General features: G+C 52.1%; 1 pseudogene; it reads right to left on the bottom strand.

Moving 5' to 3' along the window:
- Positions 1-455: 455 nt before the first annotated feature.
- LOC105520214 lies at positions 456-10,590 on the bottom strand (annotated as a pseudogene).
- Positions 10,591-13,013: the final 2,423 nt, after the last annotated feature.

The raw sequence follows: 13,013 nt of genomic DNA, 5'->3' as shown, positions 1-13,013 counted from the left end.
AACCACATATTGAGCTAATGAAGAGCTCACTGTGATTAGGATTCGATTAAACATAATATCAGAACACCAGTGAATTTTATCTGAATTCTGTAATGAATATCCATGCTGCAATAACATTAAAAAAAACCTGGCAGCCTATTCCAAACCAGCAAGAATAGTTTTGTACAAATAGTGGGTCTTCGTGTGTTTGAACTCCCACCACGTAAGGGCAAACTCGATATGCATGCTAAAGACCTACAATTATCAAAGTAAAAACAAAAATGCTAAAGGATGCCACAGTGAACATTAGGGAAAGATCCCTCTCCCTTAACTTTTTATAAATAAATTTAAACTGTAAATTAGAAACACAAATAAACATGAGGGGCTGTAACATTCAAATGAAGTAAATGAATTGTGTAGGGGATTAACCACATAACTTTTTGTTTTTTTTTTTTTTTCAATTTCTTGACCAGCTCTCAGATGATGATGATGTTTATCTCCCTGTTCTCCGCTGCCCGGTAAAAGAATGGCACGCAGGGTTTGCTGGCCAAGCCTGGGAGCTCCTGGGTGCCCTGCATTACAGGAAGCAGCTGCACGATCTTCTGTGCTGTGGGGTTGCCACGGGGAGAACCCTCCCTGGCCTCTCCGGGTGCAGGCTCCACGCTGTCGGCCAGGCTCACCTCACGAAGATCTTCGGAGAGAGGGAGGCGGGGGTCTGAGCACAGTGCGAGCCTCCCCTGCTCCTGCCTGCCCACCCCGCCTGAGGGCTCTGCTCACCACCCTGCTCCTCCGCAGCCCCAAGCTCCTGAGGGGCTGGGGCCCCTGGAGCGGGCTCATCAGCCGGGTTCTGGGCAGCGGAGGGGAATTTGTCATGCCCCTCATGGTCGCTCACAAGTGGCAACACCAGCTCCTGCAGTTCCAGCAGCTTCACCTGCAGGGAGGGGTGCTCAGCTGCCACGCCTGAGCTGGCTTCACCTCCCACGCCCACCCCCACCCCCACAGAGACGTTGCACGCCCTCTACCTTCATCTCCTCGTTCTGAGCCGGCCTGATGACATCCTCCTTCTCCTGGTGCCGAGTGTTTGGCACTGCCCCCTGGCTCTCATATTCGGTGATGTACTCTCCTGCGAGAGGACAGGGCTCAGACACTGGGGCCCCTCTGAAGGCCCTGCAGCTCCCCCTGCCATGCCCTGGCCTCCTGCTCACTCATGCCCTCTGTTGCGCCAGAGAGCTGGATGAATCCAAGCTCTAATTTTTCCACCTGCTCCTTCCTGTCCGCCTTCTTCGAGAGGTCCATAAAGCTGCTCTGGAGCCAAAATAATGGGGTCACATCTCGGGAGTGACCTGTCCTTCCCCGCCCCTACTTTTCTTGGCCCATGCCAGAACTCACCTTCTGCTGCTCCATGGCCCCCTGCAGGGCCGGGTAGGTCTCCCCACACACAGACTCATCCCCAGTCCCTGGGGCCACGCCTATGACTCTGGCTCCTTCCAGGGACCACAGAGGAAGGTGTCAAAGTAGGGTAGGGAAAGTAGACTCACCATGGCCTCCTGGCACTCCAGGTCCTCTGGGATGTTTGGCATGAGCCGAGGTGCCTCCTCCTCTTCACTGTCCAGATGTCCTCCTTCATCTCCTGTGGGAGGTGGCCAGAGGGGTCCTCAGACAACCCATCTAGGGAGGTACTGCGGGCCCGCCTCTCCCCACCCTCACTGTGTGACCCTGAGCCAGGCCCTCCCCAGAGGGGAATGAGCTGCTGTTCTTTATTTTTCCTTTTAAGAACCAAGATCTTGCTATATTGCCCAGGCACAGTCCTGCTACCAGTCAGTGTGGGAATTCTGAACTGCTTCCTTTCTGATCTGGGCCAGTTCACTCATCCTTAGGCAACCAGGTGGCCCCCTGATCCCAGGAGGTCACCATATTCATGCCAAGCTTAGTGCAGACACCCGGTCAGCATAATGACTATCTGTTCTAAAGGTCTCTTCCAACCCCTCAATCCTATGCTGTTAATAGTTCCCCCTTCCTCCTGGGGCTGTCTCCTCTTCCTCTGAGTGGTCTCCTGTACCTTCTCCAGGGATAGCCATGAGGCTCAACTGGGCCTCTAGCTGTTGATTCTGCTGGCTGGCAGCTTCTAGGTGCTCCTAAGGGGACAGGAAACAGAGTGAGAAGGCACGGAAGTTGCCAGGTTGTCCCCCTTGGGGCCCTGTCCTCAGCAACTCCCTCCTCTGGGTCTCCTGCAACTTTTGGCAGGCCATCTCAGCCACTGCTTTGCCCCAAGCTTCCTGCTGCTGCAGCTGGTCCATGAGCTGGGTCTGCAGCAGTAACTCCCTGTGCAGCGCCTCCTTCTCGGAGGTCAGCTGCTGATAGGTGGCCACGTACTGCTGCAGGTGACCCAGGTACTAGTCTCACTGCTGCTGCAGACTCTGAGACTCTTGGCTCTTCAGCTCCAGCTGCAGAAAGACCCTGGGCATGAGGGCACGTGGTGGCTGGTTTCCAGATTCTGGGACCATTAATAGGGTAGTGAGAGCCCCTGGCCCCTTGCTCCAGGCCTAAGAGACTTCCTCCCTTGCCTAGAACCCCATGCCTCCTTCCCCAGCCTCAAATCTCATGTCCTCCTTCCCACCATTTAAACTGTAGCCTACAGACTGGTGGAAAAGCAGAGGGAGCCAACGATCATCTGCTAAGTGTGCTACAAGCCTAATTCTTTCCATGTATTATCTCATTTAATCCTCAGCACCTCTGCAAGAAAAATGCTAACTTCCTTTTGAAGTTAAAGAAATAGAGACCCAGAGATGAAAAGTAGCTGAACGGTGACCAGTGGAACTGAGGCCAGAATCCAGGTTGAATCTAAGGAGGCTTTTTTGTTTTGTTTTGGGATAGAGTGTCACTCTGTGGCCAAGGCTGGAGTGCAGTGGTGCAATTTCACCTCACTGCAACCTCCACCTCCCGTGCTCAAGTGATTCTCATGCCTCAGCCTCCTGAGTAGCTGGGATTACAGGCTTGCGCCACCATGCGTGGCTAACTTTTTGTTGTTGTAATTTTAGTAGAGATGAGGTTTCGCCGTGTTGGCCAGGCTGTTCTCAAACTCCTGACCTCAAAGCATTTCTCCTGCCTCAGCCTCCCAAAGCGCTGGGATTACAGGCGTGAGCTACTGCCGCTGGCATAAGGAACCTCTTATACCAGTCTCTTCCCCTATGATTGGGGGAATCCATGCCTCTAGCTGGGATTATAATGTCTAGACCTGAGAGGAGCCCAGGGCTACCCACCTCTAAAAGTCAGAGGGCAGGAAGCAAGAAACAGTTATAGGGCTGCTCTGGAGGGGGCTGGGGTTACCTTCCCTCCAGCTAGAGCTCCTTTGGCCTGGGACCTCCCCTCCCCAGAGGCTGGTGCCCGCCTCCCAGCCCTTCTTGGATGGGGCAGAGGTTACCGTCTCCTTCACCTCACTCAGCTTCTCCTGCAGCTCCTTTACTTGCTGCTCCAACTGCAGAGCGCTCTTGTTCTCGTTGTTCTGGAGAGAGAGAAGCAATCAGTGGCCATTCACTGCAGCTGGAGAACCCTGAACTTGGTGTCTGTCTCCCATGTCACCAGGAAGGGTGGAGGCAGGTTAGAAACATCATCTCCTCTCCCCCACAGCCATCAGAGCAGGGCCTGATGAGTACGGGCTCACAGGTGCCTTTAGAAGTACCATGTCATGTGAGGGCTACACTGCCCCATTTTACAGGTGGGGAAACAAAGGCCTGGAGGGCTAGGGATGAGGGCAGGCTGCCCAGGTGGGGCAACCCACCAGATCCTCGAAGCCGCACTGTGGCTCGGCCAGCTGCTTGTCGAGCTTGTGGTTCTGGGAAAGCGCGAGCCTCTCCTCCTGCTTTCGCAGCCTCCCCTCCTGCTTTCGTAGCCTCTCCTCCTGCTTTTGCAGTCTCTCTTCCTGCTTTCGCAGCCTCTCACCCTGCTCCCTAAGCCTCTCCTTTTGCTCACACAGACTCTCCTGTTCTTGCAGCCTCCTCTCCTCCTGCTCCTGGAGCCTCTCCTCCTGTTCCTGAAGCCTCTCCTTTTGCTCCTTGCTCAGGAGATTCAAGGCCTGATTGTTTTCCACCTGGGATTGGAGTTTTCCCACCAAACTCTCCACCTCCTTCCTTAGGTGTTTGGCCTCATCTTGTAGCTGCTCCAACTCTTTCTCAGCCGAGAAAGGAAGCAGACAATGAGGGCCTCTGGATTCCTCCTCCCACCCCCTTCCCCCTGAAAAAAAAAAAAAAAAAAAAGAAACAACCCTCCTCTTGATGCACAGCTCCTCTCACGCTTCCCAAGCTTGGCCTCACTGCTAATGATTCCTCGCACCCGATGGTGCCAATTTCCAAGCCACTTTCAGATAGAGAGCACTGTGGGTGGCACTCCTCCCTCTTTGCTGACGGGGACCCTGAGGCTCATGGAGATGACAAGACTTGCCGTCTCCTGGCACAGACCACTTTCCCACTGCCTCAAAGCCCTTCCATCCACCCACCTCCCTGGGGCATTCTAAGCCCCCCCACAGCCCTCTGATGCCAGTCCTGCTCCCAGGTCACACCAGCCCCATCTTGCCTATCTGGTGTTTGAGTTCGGACAAGCTCCTCTCCAGCTCCTGTATCCGATGTATGTCACGCATCTTCTCCTCCTTCAATGTGTTAGCCTGCCCAAAGCACAGGGAGAAAGGGCCCTGGCGAGGGGGCTGGTGGCTGGACAAGCTATCATCTTCCTTTCTGCCCCCACCTCCACAAAGCCCAGATCCATGACTACCTCTGGCTGTACTAGTCCCATTTTACAGATGCCCAGAAAGACCCAGTGACCCATCTAAGGTAGGGGCTGAAGGGTCAGGTCTCACCTCCACCGACATTTTCTGCATCCTCTCCTGCCACCGGGCCCTTTCTCCTTTTATATGTTGAGCATATTCATCTCTCTCTAGCTGGACTTGTTTAAATGACTCTGTCACCTGCAAGAATGGGCACAGAAGTTAGGAAGGGCTGTCACTAGTCCTCACCTGCTCCTGGTCACCTGGGGTCATCTTCCTTCCACATCCCACCCTCTGCAAAGCCTCACCTGTCTCACATGTGCGTTCAGCAGCACCCGCTCCTTTCTGGTCTGCTGTAACTGCCGCTGGAGGACTGCTTCACTACGGCTCGAGGACTGGATGGTGAAGAGTGAGAAGTTTTGATCTGGGGAGCCCGGGCAGTGACCCTCAAAAGGGCTATCGCTAGGCTCAATATACAACTCAGTCAGTAAAGATCAGGGCATTTCCAAGTCCATGGTCTGGTTTTTAGAAGAACTCAGTAAAGTTGGAAGGGACAGGGAAAGAGATCGAATTTACAGCTGGCTAACGGAGGCCCAGAGAGATCAGATAATACTGCAATTGTTATTACTGTTATTACTGCCACTGTTTGAATCTTTATGGAGTGCTTCACCAAGTACCATGCTAGCAATCCCGTTTAATCCTCACAACCATCATATGAGACAGTTACTAGGGTAACCTCTATTGCGTAGATGAAAAACATGGAGTATTCGAGGTTAAGTGCTTGCCTAAGATCACTGAGACAGAGCTGGGATTTGAACACCCAGGTCTGTCTGATTCTCTAAGCCCATTTTTTTCTTGCTATGGGTGGGGGCACAGATAGGAAGTGGAAAATTAATCTTTTGTTCACTTTTTGAAAGGATGATACATTCGCATAGTTCAAAACTCAGAAGGTACAGAAGGGAAGTGTCTCCCAGCCACCCTGTTACTCTCTCCTGAGGTTTTTATGAACGCTTATGCTTACAGACATGTTTTATGTATATTATCATAGTACATACACACACACACACACACACACACACACACACAGAAACACACACATACAACTTTCCTCTCTCTACAGAAATGGTGACATACTAACGGTACTCTTCTGTACCTTCACAGCACAAGTACCCGATAACCCAATTAGGACGTGGCCAAGGCCACAGCCAGGTAAGAGCAGGACAGGCACTTGGCCTCCCAGTTCTGCGTCCAGTGTTTGCTCCCCACAGTGCCCCCAACTCACGCACAGCAGCTGACTCAGCCCCAGGCTACCTCTAACAACCATACACAAAAGCAGCGAGAAATGAGCATGCTGCCTTCTGGGCAGGACACTGCATCCTGCAGAAGGGACCTTTAGGCTCACTCCTGCATCTGGGAAGCCGGGCTGCCAGGGGACAGGGTAGCTCATTGGACTCACCCTGTCCTCTTCCTGCTGCTGCATGGAGACAGCAGAGGGAGCCTGCTCCAATTCTCCAATACGCTGCAAGGAATATTGCAGGTGGCTGGCCAGATCCTTGGATTCTCCTCTAATAAAAGAGGTTGAGATGGGGCCCAAAGGACTCCCCGTAAAGACCTGTCAAAGTGCTAGGTTGAAGGATAACAGGATGCCAGATTCCCACCCCCAAAGGGAGTGGCGGCACGTTTAGTATGGTAAACTGTGGTCTTCAAGTCTGCCTTTTCCAACATGAGGATGTTGATTGTCTGGAATTGAACCTTTGGGAGAAAAGCCAAGCAAGCACTGAAAGACAAGGAAAGAAACATTCTTGGGAGGACAGGAGAAAACTCCCCACCCTCCACTCACCTCTAACTGCTCCGTTTGTGCTTTGTGTATTTCCTTGTTTGCTTTCTTTTCCTGTAGGAAGAGGAAGACAGAGCTCTTACCCAGGGGAGGCAGAGATGGCACAGCAAGAGACATGCCCCCAGCATGCCACCAATGCCCCAGGACAGGCCCACCCATAGGACCAGGTTACCAGGGGATAACCTGGAAGGATGGGGTAGAATCTGAGGGGTGAGCCTTCTTCCCCAGGCTGGGAGTGGGCGACATGAGACTGGCACCTCTACATTTGAGTGCCTCCCAAACGCAGCAGTCATGAGTTCCCCCCAAACTCAGCATTTATATCGTGAGCCAAAAAAAAAAAAAAAAATGTTACTTCTTCCAGCTGATGTTCCAATTGTTTCTTCTGTTGTTTCTGTGGGGAGAGTCAAATTCAGGTGACTGAGGGGGCCCCCTCAACTCTATTCCCCAGACCAGGAAGTGGTAGGCAGGGACCAGGAATGGATTTTATTTATTTATTTATTTATTTTTGAGACGGAGTCTAGCTCTGTCGCCCAGGCTGGAGTGCAGTGGCCGGATCTCAGCTCACTGCAAGCTCCGCCTCCCGGGTTTACGCCATTCTCCTGCCTCAGCCTCCGGAGTAGCTGGGACTACAGGCGCCCGCCACCTCGTCTGGCTAGTTTTTTGTATTTTTTAGTAGAGACGGGGTTTCACCATGTTAGCCAGGATGGTCTCGATCTCCTGACCTCGTGATCTGCCCATCTCAGCCTCCCAAAGTGCTGGGATTACAGGCTTGAGCCACCGCGCCCGGCCAGGAATGGATTTTAAAGGCAAAGTTCTCAGGCCCAATGGCAACACGAACTGGTCAACTCTCCTCAAGCTCCCAAAGACAGAGGATTTGGGTCTTTGTTGGTTTTCGTCAATAGCCACAGAACTCAAAATCTGAATCTGGATTCTCTGGAAAGGACAGTAACATAAACCTCTAGAGACGGAGTCTGAGAAAGGCCCACCCTTCTGCCAGCTTGTGATTTAGAAAGGTGCATTCATTCAACAAACATTTACTGAGCACATACAGGCCAGGTACGGTTCTTCACAGCAGAGATACAGGACAGAAAAGGACAGACGGGAGCCCTTGGCCCTGAGGTTTCCATTCTAGGGTCCCAAATCTCAGACTCTCAGAGCTAACAGAGACCTTTGATACTCTCTACCTCCTCTGGAAACATGAGCCCAAGGAGGAGAGGTGGCTTGACCAGACTCAAGGGCAAATTAGAGACTGAGTCAGGGCAGAAATACAGGGCCCCTGACAACCAGTCAGACTAGTGCTTCCCTAAGAGGTGACAACCCCAGGGTGTATGTGGCAAGGACTGGAGCAGGGATGTCTGAAGAAGAGAGAGTCAGCAAAGAGGGGAGTGACAGAAGAGCCATGTTGCATGCTCCTTGCTCTGGGGTCCCTCCACGTGAGGCCTGGGTGCCCCAGCTCCCCATTTGCCCTTGGCACCAGGGTCCCTCAGCCCCTTTCTTCAGAGCCCCAAGGGGAAACTAAGGCCCAAGATTGGCAGCGTGGAATCAGGAGACCCCACTGGACTCTTACCAGTGATTCTACGTTTTCATTGAGTTGATTGATTGTTGCGGAGCTTGAGTCCAGGGCTACTTCCAGTTCTTGGTACCGGCTCTGAGGCGCACGCAGAGAGGAGGAGTTGGAGGAGGACTGCGGGGAGAGGTAGAGAGAACAATCATTAGGACTGGGGTGTGTGTGGACTGTCTCAGCTGGCAGAGGGGCACCCAGCTCCTGCTGTGAGAGGAGGTTGGAGGACTGGCCTGCAGGGTCACTGCACCCTGGCCCAGGGCCTCTTACCTCCAGATCCTTCAGGGTGGCAGATGATGCAGGGGTAATAAAAATGAGAAATTCAAAGAAACAAAAACTTACATGGGAAGCATCTCTATATGGATATAGAGAAAGTATAAAAACAGCAAGAGACCATGCACGGTCGCTCACGCATGTAATCCCAGCACTTTGGGAGGCTGAGGTGGGTGGATCACTTGAGATCAGGAGTTTAAGACCAGTCTGTCCAACATGGTGAAACCACGTCTCTACTAAAAATACAAAGATTAGCTGGGCATGGTGGCAGGTGCCTGTAATCCCAGCTACTCAGGAGGCTAACGCAAGAGAATCGCTTGAACCCGGCAGGCAGAGGTTGCATTGAGCCAGGATGGCAGCACACCACTGCACTCCAGTCTGGGTGACAGAGTGAGACTCTGTCTCAAAAACAAAACAAAACATAAGCCCCAAATCCCACATGCCTGCTCTGTACATTAGTCCCAAATTACTTTGACATTTTAAAGTATGACTCACCATTTCCAAGATGATAAAAGATGCTGGGAAGGAAAAAACCCAATCAATCAAGCAGGTGAAGAAGCAGACATAAACAGACTGAAGGTTAATGGCAGCAACATAAAATAAGCCAGAGGCAAAGTATCCCCCAAACCAGAGAGGTCTCAGAAACATGCACGGCTGGAGACAGCAAGCCAGAGAGGGGTCCGGGCACTGCCTCACCTTCCACTTGCCCAATGGGGTAGCGCTACCCCATTGGAATGGTTAAGGTTGGACACCAGCACCTTCAGAATGTCCTGAATCTACAAGAGGTGACAAGAGAAAAACAAGGGCAGGGGAAGAAAGACAGAAGTGGCCTAGAGAGAAGCAAGAAAGTCAGGGTAGGAGGAAGATGTGGGTTAGGGAAACAAAATGCTGAAAAAGAGCAGAGGAGATTAAAACCACGGCCTGTGCCATTCTTCCAAATGGCCACCTGCTGCCTTGCCAGGGGCAGGAACAAATAGATATATCACAGAGTGGAGTCACCTGACCAATGCAGTCACAGAGTGGAGTCACCTGACCAATGCAGCTCTTAATACGCTCACTGGACCCCTTTCCTCAGACCCAGGACATGGGCGATGAATCTGGTAGAGTTCCAGACCTCCACCTCCATTAAAAAAAAACAGACTTCTGAGTAAGAGTTCACTTGAACTAAGGGGACTCCAGCGGAAAAACAAGTTTGAAAGACACTGATCTTGTCCAGTATCATCTTACAGAGGAGAAAACTGAGACCCAGGGGAAATAGTGATTTTTCTGTGGTCACCCAGCAAGCTGGTGGCAAGTAAGATCTTCTCTTACTCCTAGTGCCTGGGGCTCTCCTCACCACATGCTGGGGCCCTTTCAGTGATTCCTAAAGGGACAACTTGATGGCAAGTGGCTGTTCTCATTGGTCTGGCTTCCCTTTGAGACTGGGGATGAGGAAAATCAAACAGCAATGATCACTTCCTGGGTGTCCTGTGTGTTTGCAGCAGGCCATGTACTAGGGATTCACATAAAAGAACAGTAAGAAATTTCATTTAAACTTCTCAAATGGAAGTCAAACAATACCATCTTTATTATACAGATGTGAAAAGAGAGGCCCAAAGAGCTCAAGTAACTTGCACTAAATCATATCCCTAGCAGACGGAGCGGCAGGATTCAAACCCAGAATTCTTTACCAGTACCCAGCAATCTTAACAATTGCCCTCTACTGCCCCTTGGGGCCCCGTCCCCAGGAACCTGGCCAGCCAAAACTCACATCCCCAGGTGAGTGGCAACCACCAGAAGTGGTTGTCTCAGTCCTTGGAGATGCAAGCCCAAAGAGCCCAGGGAGGTCAGACTTGTGGGGGCAGGAGGTAAGGGCCGAGTCTCGAGCAGGGAGCCCCAGGGGTCACCTGCCCAAGGTTACCCTGGGGTGACTGTCAAGGACAGGGGCTGGGCTGCTGAGGGGAAAGGGCTGGCTAACAATATTTTGGTGGGGGGAGTGCAGAGGCACCAGGGGGGCCCGACCCAGTGTGCCTCAGGAGTGGCACGGACTCTGGCAGTAGTCCTGCTGTCAGAGGAGGTCTGCAGGTGGGTTGGGGGCTACGACCTGGTGGTTTTTACCTTTTTCTTGGCTGCAGTCAATTTGCTCTGTCAAGTTTCTTCCTGCGTGGTGGAGTGGGGGGGGAGGAGGCGGGGTTGGGGCCACATCAGCGCAATCTAAACTGCTAAACACCTCCAGTCACCTACCAGGTAGCTGTGCGACTAAGCCAGAGGAGGGGTAACCAGGACCGCACTAGAACGCAGAATAGGGGCATGGCCTCAATGCTCCCAAGCCCATTGGTTGATGAGAAAGATGAAAGGGAAAGGAGGTGTGGCCAGGCAGCAGCGTGTCCAGAGGACCTGTGGCATCACAAGGAAAGCTGCCCATGCAACCGCTGGCCCCTCCCCTCTCCCAGAGTGGGAGGGGCCGGCTTTCGCTGGGTGTCTGCTTAGCTTTCTGCGAGACTATTCACACTGGTGGTCAGAGTTCCTTTCCAAGAAGACCTGAGAGGCCACTTTTCTGTCTCCTGCCCTGGACCCTCCTGTGCCAATGAACCCTCTTTCCTGAGGGTCTCAGACCCCAGGGTTCAGGAGGTGGGTGAGGAATGGACTTCACAGTTTCTTTCCTGACTCCTCACAGCCCTGCCCCAGACTTCCCCTTCCCAGAAATCACCTCCAAGTGCTCCCCACAACCTCCCTCTCAGAACACCCCCTTCCTAGAGGGTCCCTACCCTGATCCTGGGGACATATCTGCCCCCTTTGCAGTTGGATCCAGTCCCAGGCACTCCTACTTCCCAGCTGCTCTTCCTCCTGCACCCACACAATACCCCTTTCTCTCAGAGTGGGCCATGGGTCTAATCAGCCTTTCCCCTCGGATTCCTCTCCTTGACTGAACCAGGACTTACACAAAGTTGCCACGGGGCCTTCTGATCCCCTGCGAGTATGTCTTTCCCGCCCCCATCCCTGCCCCCGCACCGCCCAGTCCCCATCCCCATCCCCGACCCTCCCTCCGTGTGAGTCATTGCCTCTCCTGGCCCTCCTCTCCATCCCAACAGCAGCTGATCCCCCCTCTTCCAGGTCTTCTCCCAGCTGACTGAGGACCTCCAGGTCATTTCTCAATCCCTCCCCTTCCTTTCCTCCTGCCCACCAGTCTTCAAATAAGTGCTATCCTGTCCTGTCCTAGGCCAACTCCTCTCCCTCCCCATCCTGTCTCCTGCCTCTACAGATACCTTTCACTCCAATCCAGCACTAGCCATCTCTCCTTCTCACTGGTTTCACCCCTTACTCAGCCCTACCTTTAAACAAACCCACAGCTCCCCAGTTAGGAAAATGCTTGGTGTTTACCCTGGCCACTCCTTTAGCTGCTAATAGTCTCTCCTATTCTTTTGCAAGCCACCCCCAAAACTCAGCCTCCACCTTCTCTCATCCCCCAGATGGAGTTTCCACTACCACTACCTCCACTCTCAAGTTACATTGTGAAAGACTTGGTATTTGTTCATTAATTTAGCAACTGCTGGGATGCAGGTTTGTGCCAGATGGCCCTTGCCCTCCAGGAGGCTCAGGCAAAAAGCCAGTTCCAGGACAAGTATGCACATGGTTCTGAGAGGGGGAGCCCAGGCTTGGTCTTGCAAAGAAGCCTCCCCAGAGATGGCAAGGTCAGAGGCAAGGCCAGAAGGGCAAGCCACAGTGAGCCCAGATGATGATGACAGGGAGGCAACCACAGTTTGCCAAAAGCATTGGGCTGATTTTGCTTCACTCTGAGAATGAGTTGGTATCTGCTAACTTTGACCATGGATGACTGACTGCAGATCATGCCTTTCTCATTCATGCTAATTCATTCCTTCTCTTTTTCTTTTTTTTGAGACAAGGTCTCACTCTGCCACCCAGGCTGTAGTGCAATGGCATGAACTGGGTTCATGGCAACCTCTGCCTCCTAGGCTCAAGCCATCCTCCCACTTCAGCCTCCCCAGTAGCTGGGACCACAGGTGTGCGCCACCACACCTGGCTAATTTTTTTGTAAAATTACCCTTGTACAGACGGGGTTTTGCTGTGTTGCCCAGGCCGATCTCGAACTCGTGAGCTCAAAGTAATCTGCCTGCCTCAGCCTCCAAAACTGCTGGGATTACAAGCATGAGCCACTGTGCCTAGCCTGGAAAAAAAAAAATCCACTTCTAATCTAGCAAATTTTGTGTTCTTGTTTACTATTTTAGCATTAATAACACCAAGTGGCTTACATTCTCCTCATGAGCTGTATGCTAGGAATAAAAGCTTGCCACAGTGGAATTATCCAAACTAGAAGAAATCAATACCAGGGATCCCAACAAAAATCACCAAATGGGGCCACATGTTCACTTTATTTGATATATTTCTGGAAAAAAATGTTTGCCATAGCAAAGTGGAGAGAGGGGAGCCAAGCAGCAAAATACATCTGTAGTGAGGTAGAGAAAACAGTATTCACTAGAAATCTTTTCAGGAAGGGTGCCATTTTGGGTTGGAGAAACTCCTTGAAAGTTAATTTGGGGGAGAAGGAGAGTCCTTGAGGGACCAGGGTAAGGTCAGAACGTTTCCTGGGAGAAAGGGGAACATTTCTC

This window comes from Colobus angolensis, unplaced genomic scaffold (assembly GCF_000951035.1).
Source record: "Colobus angolensis palliatus isolate OR3802 unplaced genomic scaffold, Cang.pa_1.0 Scaffold372, whole genome shotgun sequence".
Classification (NCBI taxonomy): Eukaryota; Metazoa; Chordata; class Mammalia; order Primates; family Cercopithecidae; genus Colobus; species Colobus angolensis.
This window is presented reverse-complemented; position numbering and strand designations above follow the sequence as displayed.